At 35.9% G+C, this 10,439-nt stretch overlaps 1 protein-coding gene across 2 annotated transcripts in view; it reads left to right on the top strand.

The window, feature by feature from the left end:
• Positions 1-6,906: 6,906 nt before the first annotated feature.
• sfmbt1 (Scm like with four mbt domains 1) overlaps positions 6,907-10,439 on the top strand; it is a 32,397-nt gene continuing 28,864 nt past the window's right edge. For both annotated transcript variants that reach the window (XM_053483676.1, XM_053483675.1), the window contains exon 1: positions 6,907-6,997. The gene's annotated coding sequence lies outside the window, so the exon portion shown is untranslated. The remainder of the gene's footprint in view (positions 6,998-10,439) is intronic.

Here is a 10,439-nt window from a genome sequence, read left to right as displayed (position 1 = left end):
GTGACAAATCTAGCGTCTTTTTCTGGGGTTACTGGAGACTTTTGGAGACTTTGATGTGTCTGTACCGTACCGTTCTTAGACTTTTTTTTAAGGGAAGGTTTGGAATTGTAACATAAAAAAAAAAAAATCTAACGTTAACTAATTAACACTCTAGCCTCTATGTTACTTTTGTATTCTATCTATTTATTTTCTTTGTTATACAATTAACAAAAGCAAAACATGCCTCTACCACGAGTTATTATTTTAACACTAGTTATAATAATTTAGGGTGTTTTTACCTACTCACTTTTTGTTATGACATTATGTAAATTACGCGATGATGTTATTCAACGATTTTTAGGTCAGCCAATGGCTCCTTTCTTTACTGAGGAGTTGGAAACACTGCTTCCAGGGTTGGGGGTTTAAATCTCACCTCTGGTCTGTGTGGATGGAGTTTGCATGCTCTCCCTGTACTTTGTGGGTTTCTTATAGGTACACTGGTTTCCTTCCATGGTCCAACGTCCAGACTATAGGAAAAGCCCACTGGTATTTCCAAATTGCCTACAGTGTGCTTAATGTTTCCCAGCATGCCACTGTTTACTAAAAGAAGCTGAAAGCATGTAGAGTGTAGATGTCGTGTTACATGATTTTTTGTGTAGAGAGACCTGCACAACAAACTAACATTCTACTTTTCTAACACTGCATGTTTTTAAACTTTTACAAAATAAAAAGACTTTTACTAAGCAACTCCGCACCGCCATGCCTATACTGTATTTTAACCAAGAATTTCTCACCCTTCTAATAAAAAATGCACAATAACTAACTGCTGCAACAGTTATAGTGGATATAAAAGTCTACACACCCCTGTTAAAATGCCAAGTTTTTGTGATGTTAAAAAAAAAATGAGACCAAAATAAACAATTTCAACTTTTTTCACCTTTAATGTGACCTAAACCTGAAATAATGTGGTTGGATAAATATGCACACCCTCTTATAAGTGCGAATGTGGCTGTGTTCAGAATTAAGCAATTACATTCAACCTCATGTTAAATAGGAGTCAGTACACATGCCATCATTTAAAGTACCTTTGATTAATGGCAATTAAAGTTCAGCTGTTAAAGTAGGCTTTTCCTGACATTTTCTTTGTCGCATCTTACAACAAAAGCCCTGATCCGCAGAGAGCTTTGAAAGAATTAGGGGGATCTCATTGTTGAAAGCTACCAGTCAGGAGAAGGTTACAAAAGAATTTCTAAGGCATTACATATACCAAAAGAAAACAATAAAGACAGTCATCATCAAGTGGAGAAAATATGTTGCAACAGTGACATCCCCTGGAACTCTTTGAAAAGAAAATTGATGAAAAGATGAAAAGAAAACTGGTCAGGGAGTCTGCCAAGAGGCTTACATCAACATTAAAGGAGCTTCAAGGATTTCTGGCTAAATCTAGCAAAAAACACAGTTGAGGTCTCCCAAAACCATGTGGGAAAATGTGTTATGGTCTGATGAAAACAAAGTTACAATTTTGGCCATAATTCCAAAAGGCATGTTTGGAGCGAAAACAACACTGCACAACACCATACCCATAGTAAAGCATGGTGGTGGCAGCATCATGATTTGGGGGGGTTTAACTTCAGCTGGAACTGGGGCATTGGGCAAGATGGAGGGATTTATGACCAGTTCCAAATACCAGTCAATGGTGGAACAAAACCTGCAGATTTTTTGTGATGGAGTATCTAAATGGAGATGGAGATTTGATGTGTCACATTCAGGATAAAGGCAGGTTTAATCTGTACAGAGCCACGTGAGTGACTGACATCGTTCCTCATAAACAACTGCACAACCAGAAGAACGAGACACTTGTCTGTACAGTACCCTGAAAAAAGGGTGTTTAGGAGATGAACTTGATGATCTGGTCCTTAATTGCTGTTTTAACTATGGATTGTTGTATCCTTTCAGAAATGCGTGTGTGTATTCTTTATACCCAGTGATTCCCAAAGTATATACATGATTTGAGCTCTCAATTTTCAATAGGCTTAATCTGGTATCTTGAATCAACTTTGACCCTGCAAGGCTTTCTTCTCGTTTTCCCTTTATATCCCCGGTTTCTTAAAGTGCATCCTTCCCTGATCTTATCTTGTCTTTCTTAAACCCTTCATCTGCTTTTATCTGGCACTTCCACACACTCTTTCTTCTCTACATGTTCCCTCTTAGTATCGCTCTGCGGATTTGTTCGAAGCTGTAAGTTTCATCACCGCGATCTCACTCTCCCTAGGTACGCCATGTCAGCATGCTTGATCATTAATAATTTTAAATCAATATTTGGTGCTTCTAATACCCAGAGGGGTCTAACAGGCCACACTACAGTAGCACTAAAATCTTGACTTTACACACCCATCTCTATTTCAAGCTGATCTCCTTTCCAACCAAAGCTTTTTTCCTGAGCCCTCTCGGATTGATTTGGTACAGTAATTAACCACTAACTGTTTTCTACTCCGCCACATTGGCATTTCATCCACTTTTTCAACCACTGAATGAATCCCATGAATTCCAAAAAAGGAATATAAACATGTGGTAAATCATGACTGTTTAAAATGTGTAATGCAAAAAAAAAAAAAAAAAAACAGGTTTGAGAAGGGAAAATTGGAATATTTCACTAAAACACCTCAATTGGTACAAGGTTGTCTTTGTGTCTGGGTTCAGATCTTACCACATTCTAAGTGGATTGGTGGTCATTCAGGGTGCTGGTTTACGAGATGCTGATCGGTCAGAGGTGATGATGAGGACGAGCTGTTCGAGTAGATCAGCATGGATGGACACGCATCACTACCCGCACTGGATCACCAAGGAGGCCAAGGAGTTTGGTTAAAACGAGTCTGTGATTGGTTTCATGATCACTGTGAATAATCTAATTACATGACGAGGCATTAGAGAGTCTGGGATTCTGTACTTTCTGATCCTATCATTACACCTAACAAAAGCTAATGATTGACTGATTAAGTGGCGGACTGATGTAGAGACACATGGTTTAAGAGTCCTGGGTCTTAGATAAGCTAGAAACCTTTACTCCCAGCAGTTGGAGCATTGTTTTATAACTCAGTTACACTGACTGCATAAAGGCTTTACGACTGTTTAGTGTTTTATCCAAATGGCAGAATATATTGGGACATAAATGGCAAAAATTAGGGTTATTTGAAAGACCCAGAAGGTGTGTGGTAAATTTTGTCCCCTCTCTCCATATGATTACAGATGTTGCAATGGAGAAAATTCCATTTCATTTCATTAAATATGTCTTCCTGAAAGGTTTGGTGTTTATATATAAAATGACAGAGTGATGGTCTTCAGTTAGATCAACATGGGTTTGCACAAAACATTAATATTGTGGAGTGGAAACCCTAAAGCAGCATTGTTTACACGTGCCAGTATAATGCATACTCTGAGGTATCAAGTCAAATGACTCTTCCCATGCGAATGCAGTCTAATTGGAAATGAATTGATTTTTAATGAACCATAACGCAGACGGTATGATTGCTCTCGTGTTTGATTACCAGATGCGAGACAGACGACTGCAATTCTTCCTAATTGTTTGCCCTTTTTTGATCGCAGAAATCTGACCACAACTGCAGCAACTTCGACCGAGAGTTCAGCAGTAAAAAATTTATTTACTCTATTGACAAGTCGGTGTTTTTCCTGGCTCGGGTACCTGAGACCCCATCTCTCTCTCTCTCTCTCTCTCTCTCTTTCTCTCTTTCTTTTGTATTTTGTAAATAATTTGTGTTAAAATTAAACTGTACATTAAAAAGAACATTTCTAACATTGGTGCTTTGACTTTCACTTAGTAACTCCCCAGAGGGCGCTACACCAACATGCAAACTCTCAAAATACACAAAATAGAGCCTGGCTAAAGTGACTTTAAAAACACACTTACTGATCTATTAACCAAAGTAATAACATTTCTTGAAACAGAAATCAGTATTGTAAACAAGCCTTATATATATATTTTTTTTAAATAAAAGCAATTATAGGCAATATGTTTTTACAGTAAACACTACAGTATGAAGTAACTCTTTAATTAAAGCAACATTTGAACCCATGGAGCCCTTTATTCTGTCTTTATTCTGATATAAATGTGAAGTTACAACAAGACTGAATGAAGGACCGGTTGTCTACTGTCTTTATTCTGATTCACTGCTGAACATTTCTCCTGAGACTAATAGAAAACATTGATCCTGTTCCCATCTTGTGGTCAGGGTGTATAACTGCTTGCTTGGTTTTGCAAACAGGCAGTTATATTTGTTAATGTTCCACCATATTAACGTTACACCGAGTCTTATCGAGCAGAATAGTGCTGAACTCCACACACAGCACAGTCGCTCCCAGGCTCACAAAGTGGAATGAGTTCATTTTAATGGTGTAATATTGGAAAATTATTAAACATATAATTTCCCGATTTCCACTCAGAGCTTTAACCCTCTTTGTCCAGATGTTAATCCAGATGCCGGCCTTGTCTTGAACTGGGAATCTCCCTCAATTTACTAATTGGTGTTTCAATATTACAATTATTTTTGGAGATTCATCAGCAGTGTTGCTCTCATTTTTCTTTCAAGTGTTGTCTTTTTATAATGGTTTGCTTTTTTGCCATGTTTTTTTTCTTCCTTTAAGCTGTGCTGTGTTCATTTAGCAAAGGTAGGTTTACTGTTCTTTTGTCACAGTTGGGAAGATAGAAATGTTCTTATTATTATTGTTATTATTATTACACTTTAAAGCTCAATATAATTAAAAGCATCTTCATCCCAGAAGGTCAGAGTCATAATTTGTGTCTATTGTGTATTAAAACAGCTTGGTTTTCATTCATCCATCCTCTATACCACTTATCTTGAGTACAGGTACTATTTTCTTTATTAAGAAAATAAAGAACAAATATTCTTCAAAAAAAAGTCAAATATATCAAAAATAATATTAAAGTGTATTTTACAGTTGTCCTAAATCTTAAAATTGTAATATTTTATCAGGTATTGAAAAGCTTAAAAATATATATATTTATATTGAACATGTCAGTATATTCGATAAAACATTAAAGCCAGTCAGGTTTGTGATTCTTTTCTTATTATTATTTGATTCTTTGATATGGGTAAACATTTCCATTGTTCGGTTTATGATTTTCCATGATTTAAAAGGATCTAAAACATTACCTGAGCAAATAAACAGCTTGTCTACTAACACGTATGACCAATGTAACATAATATAGTATATATTTTGAGTTTGGTTAGTTTGTTGCATGTAACTTCACATTTTATCAGGGCCTCCAGTCTATGTGGACAGAGTTTGCATGTTCTCCCCACACCTGGTTGGTTTTCTCTGGGTATTCCGGTTTCCTTCCAACATTCCAAAGTTTGGACTATACGGTGGCCTTATTGGTGTATGGTGTACCCAGTGACATGTCGGTATGGTGGCCTAGTGTTTAGCACTGTCACCTCGCACCTTCAGGGTCAGGGTTACGATTCCCGCCTTGGGGTCTCTGTACATGGAGTTTGCATGTTCTCCCTGTGCTTTGTTGGACCCTGGACACAGGAGAAATCGGTATAGACGATGAGCGAGGGGGTAAGTACCCAGAGCACTGTGATGGACTGACACCACTATCTTTGTTTTGCTTTATTTTTTAGTGACTCCGCACCGCCAGGGGGCGTCAGAGCCCCACGCTTACTCGCATATACACAGATACGCAAAATAGAGTCTGACTAAAGTGACTTTGAGAACAGTTCCAGATTTATTCATTTAAATAAAATCTAAGTTATATATTTTTTAAATACATAAATTATTAATGTAAACCTTTTGAAATAAAATCTGTTTAATAAATATAAAGTTACACCAGGACTAAATGAAACACGGTTCATCTACTGTCTTTATTTTGACTAACTTCTGAACATTTCTCGAGAGACTAATAGAAAACGTTGATTCTGTCGCCATCTCGTGGTACAGTGTGTAACTGCCTGTTTCGTTTTCTGCCTTTGTTTGGCTTACCTGTGGGGGGAAAAAAACTGTAAGTGCTGAAATATAAAGACAGAAATAAAGAACGCATTCTGATTATTAACAAATAAATAGAAAAAATTACAAAAAAACAATTAGATAAGGACAGCAATAACAAGAGTAATAGAAGTAACATAGTTAGCCAATTCTGACCTTCCTTATAATAATAATAATAATAATAATAACAATAATGATGATGATGATGATAATAATGCATTGCAGTAACTGCTTTAATAACTAATCATTTAGCTATTTAATATAATTGTAGATTATACAAATGTAGCAGCTTTGACATTAAAGGTAAATATTTATACATTGTTGCTTGTATCACGAGACAACCCTTTTATGTTTAGAACTGAGTGATTGAATTGCAACACTGCTCTCTCGCTCTCTTAAGTTTATAAATTTTTGGTAAATAGTTTTGCCATTAGCACTAAGTAAAGACTCGTGCACATGCATGGTGAAATATTCCGCCATATTAACACACACACACACACACACGCACACACAAAAATCTCTCCTGAGCTCTATCTCTCTCGCTCACACACACACACACACAAAAGGAACGAGTTTATAAGAAACGCTTTATGATTAATTTATTTTTCATTTCCATGAGGTTGAAGTGAGTGAGATAAACCTGAAGGAGGTTGAAGGATTAAAGTGCCACTAGTGTAAAGCTGTATTTCTTTAAAATAAATAAATAAATCAATAAAAACAAGCAAATATTTAGAAAATAAACATAAATAACGTTAAGAATTATTTTCGAACTCAAATTCCTAAAGACAAGCAAATACATAAACCGTGATCCGTTTTTTTTTTTTTTTTGCCTTTTTCTTTCTCTTTCTTTTTCTTTTTTTTAAGGGGAGGCTAGGTTAAGCGCCCGCGCATGCGCACTGGCACTTTGGGCCATATTGGAATGAGGTCGTGAACGACTAAACGAAGGCGGAAAAAAAGAGACACGGCGTCTATTAAAGGAAAAAAAACTCCTAAGGAGGTAAGAAACAATTTGAGTGCTTATATTAAAGAGGTTTAGGGTTGAACGCGTCGGCTCGGGAGGGTTTACACGCGCTTTAGTGTTCGGGTCTGGAAATAAATAATAATAATAAATAATAATAATAATAAAAAGAGCGAGAGATGACTTGTATGCGAATGACGTTTGGGGTGAAGTTGACTTGGTTCCGGCGGCTTTTAACGGCTTTTAACGGCTTTTCGAGGAAACGAGACGTCCGGGAATGTAACATTTATTATTGCATAATGTTATAATATCTGTGTAAAAGAACAAAAACACACGCTTTAGTGATGTGCGAAAGTTGCTTGTGTGTGTGAACGCCGGAGCAGCTCGTGTTCTCTCTCTAAACACATTCATATTTAAAAAAAAAAAAAATACAAATATTAACACGTTTTTATATTTCCTCAATGCTAATTCTGGTCTGTGTGTTTATTAATCCGTAGTGTACGTGTGTGTGTGCGTGTGAGAGAGAGAGTGTGTATGCGAGCGTGTGCTCTCTTGGGTTGCATAAGATCACCACGTCTGTCTGCAGTTCCTATATTCTTCAAATGCTTTTGCTTTGCTTTTCTTCTCTACTTGAAACAACTTCCCTGGTGTTTGTTTGCTTGTTATTGTTATTTTTGTTTGTTTGTTTGTTTTAAAATGGTAAACATTGTTGCTGTTCTGAGAGTGACATGATTGCACCCTAAACAAGTTTTGCATTGATGCCTTAAAGCACAACTCCACCCTGAAACACTCACTGTCCAGCTGTTTCTCTTCATGTTTACAGGTTAATGTGGGCGATGATGATGATAATTATTGTTATTATTGTTTTTATTTTATTTTTTTGTGTATGTAAGGTGTTGTTTGTGTTTTTGTGTTAGTTTATTATATATATTTTTATTTATTTGTATTTTATTTTAATTTCCCGCTGGGATTAATAAAGTTCTTTAAATCTGGAATATTGAATCTTAAGATAAGATAAAATAAAACTTTATTAACCCCAGAGGAAATTCTTGTGCCAGAAACTTCTCCGAAAGCATTGATAGTTAAAAAAAAAAATAATAATAATATATATATATATATATATATACACACACACACACACATGCACTGTATTCGCAATGAAGTGACATAATAAAGTAAAATAAAAATAAAAATCCACAAAGTAGACATAAGATAGATAATATTAGAATGCAACAACCAACAAAAGTAGAATGCAGCACTAGACTAGCAGAAACCAGATTTGAGAGCCCTTACATAGCAGCAATGATGAGTAATATTGCAAATTTTCTGAGCTTCCTTTACTGCATTGCAAGTAAGATTGGACCAAACCGTGACATTGTGTCGTCAGGAAAACTATCAATGACACACTGGTTAGTCTTCCCGCTCTTTTTCCTGTAATGCGATGACTTTCCATAGATTTGAAGTAGCACATACATTTGTGGATTCCTCTAAAATCTGGATTCAGAGCTGAAAGTATAAACCATTGTACAGCAAAAGCTCAAACTAAACCTTTGAATATGTTCCACTTGTGTTTACGCTGAATACATGAACATCAAATATTTCTCAACGGATCAGAACCGTACTGTACCTTCAGTACTGCGATTGTTCTGATGAAAAATATCAAACGATGTTGCGTGTGGTTCTAGTTTTAAAGCTGTCTTGGGTTTGAAATATAAAAAGAATTTCATATAAAGAAAAGAAAAAACAGTGGATCCAGCTTTATTTTTAACCCACACTGATGTTTACTCAGTATTAGGTTGAAAACCCTTTCTGGTGATTTTAGTTTTTTCCGATCGCTTTGTATTTTCTTTAAATAAAATGATACACTTCACATCACTGGAATTAGACTTAAAAATATGTTAGAGTTAAGTTTTTTTTTTTTTTTTTTTACATTTTTGTAAATGAAAAACAGACTCCGAAACTGATGATGTAAAGACCTGACAAAAATCGTTATGTGTAAGCATCATTATGTCACGTAGCTATCCTACCCGGATATGATTCTGTGATTCTTACACGCGGTTGTTAATCAAGTTCCTGTTTAACAGAAACGTTTCTGTGACGTCATTTTGTTTAATGTTGATTTCTTTGTGTCCTTCTAAAAAAACGGCACGCCAAACTACCTACTGTTTGTCACCAAACTATGTTTCGGCTGTTCGTCTCTATGTATTGCCAAAACATATGTCCGTAAATTTCCACACCAATGTCACTTCATGCTGATTTATACTAAATAACACTTCTTGATTTACAAAACAAAAAACAGATGCTTCTGAACAGATATACTTAGTATATATCACTGATCAGCGTTTTATTGCATATTTTTATTTTTTCCGGAAACTTCTTCGTTGACTCTAGTGTCTCTTTGATGGCCATGTTGTGAACAGAATGTGATCACATGACCGCATGATGCAAACCTCGGGGTTTGTAGAAAAATACAGCTTCTTTTTATGTGGTCAGGGCATTGGTGTCCGGGCGATAGAATTTTTTTATTAAAAAACTATTCCCTTCATCCCTACGGTAAACCAATTTGATCCAATGACAGATTTGTGAATCGTTTGTTTTAAAAATGTATTACTGAATGACGGATCATTCTTTTTGGCTCTTACCTTCTGTTATATGGAATTAATTTAATGTAAAAAGTATCAAGACCAAAAAAATTAACTGATCCACAACACCACCAAAAATTGTGGCTTGTTATGTTACTAAGAACTAAAGATCTTGAGATCTGTAGCAGGAAACGTCATGATCTTTAGAAAGCATTAACACTGGAGGCTCCTTCTGCAGACGGTACAGTATATAAACCTGTACTTACAGAACGCTTTTATAAGTGTACATTGTTTTGAAAATAATAACATGTTATTTACTTGTTTATTAATAAATTATTATTCCACCATACACATTTAACTTTAACAATGATGTTGAAGAGCCGGAAGATTAGTGGAGTGCTGAGTTAGCACTCTTACTGTAAGACTCCTCAGTAGTGATAATAATAATAATAATATTAATAGACAATAGAAAATCGATAATAAAGATTGTTAATGATGTTTGATGCTAACTCATGATTTTATGTTATCCATATTTGTGGAGCTTATCGCTGCACCAGTGTGTGTGTGTGTGTGTGGGAGAGAAAGCCCCAGAGTTTCCACCTGCACCTTACAGAAGTTACACCTCGGTCTCTCGGTGCTAACTAAGCAGTCCGTCAGCGCGCTCGTCTCTTCAGGTGTCAGCGTTTCTCAGCGAGTCTCAGCTGGCGATATTCTCCCACAATGCAACACGTGCATAGAAAGTGGGATGGAAGCATCATTGAGTCACATCTATAGTTAGATCATGACCTAACCCTGTTATATTTGTATAGCACTGTTTACAAAACCAACTCGCATACAAAAGCTGCAAAGCAACATTTGAATTGGGATTTTTATACAGATTAGTTACGAGATAAAGTAGG

Source organism: Clarias gariepinus, chromosome 23 (assembly GCF_024256425.1).
Source record: "Clarias gariepinus isolate MV-2021 ecotype Netherlands chromosome 23, CGAR_prim_01v2, whole genome shotgun sequence".
NCBI classification, from domain to species: Eukaryota; Metazoa; Chordata; class Actinopteri; order Siluriformes; family Clariidae; genus Clarias; species Clarias gariepinus.
This window is presented reverse-complemented; position numbering and strand designations above follow the sequence as displayed.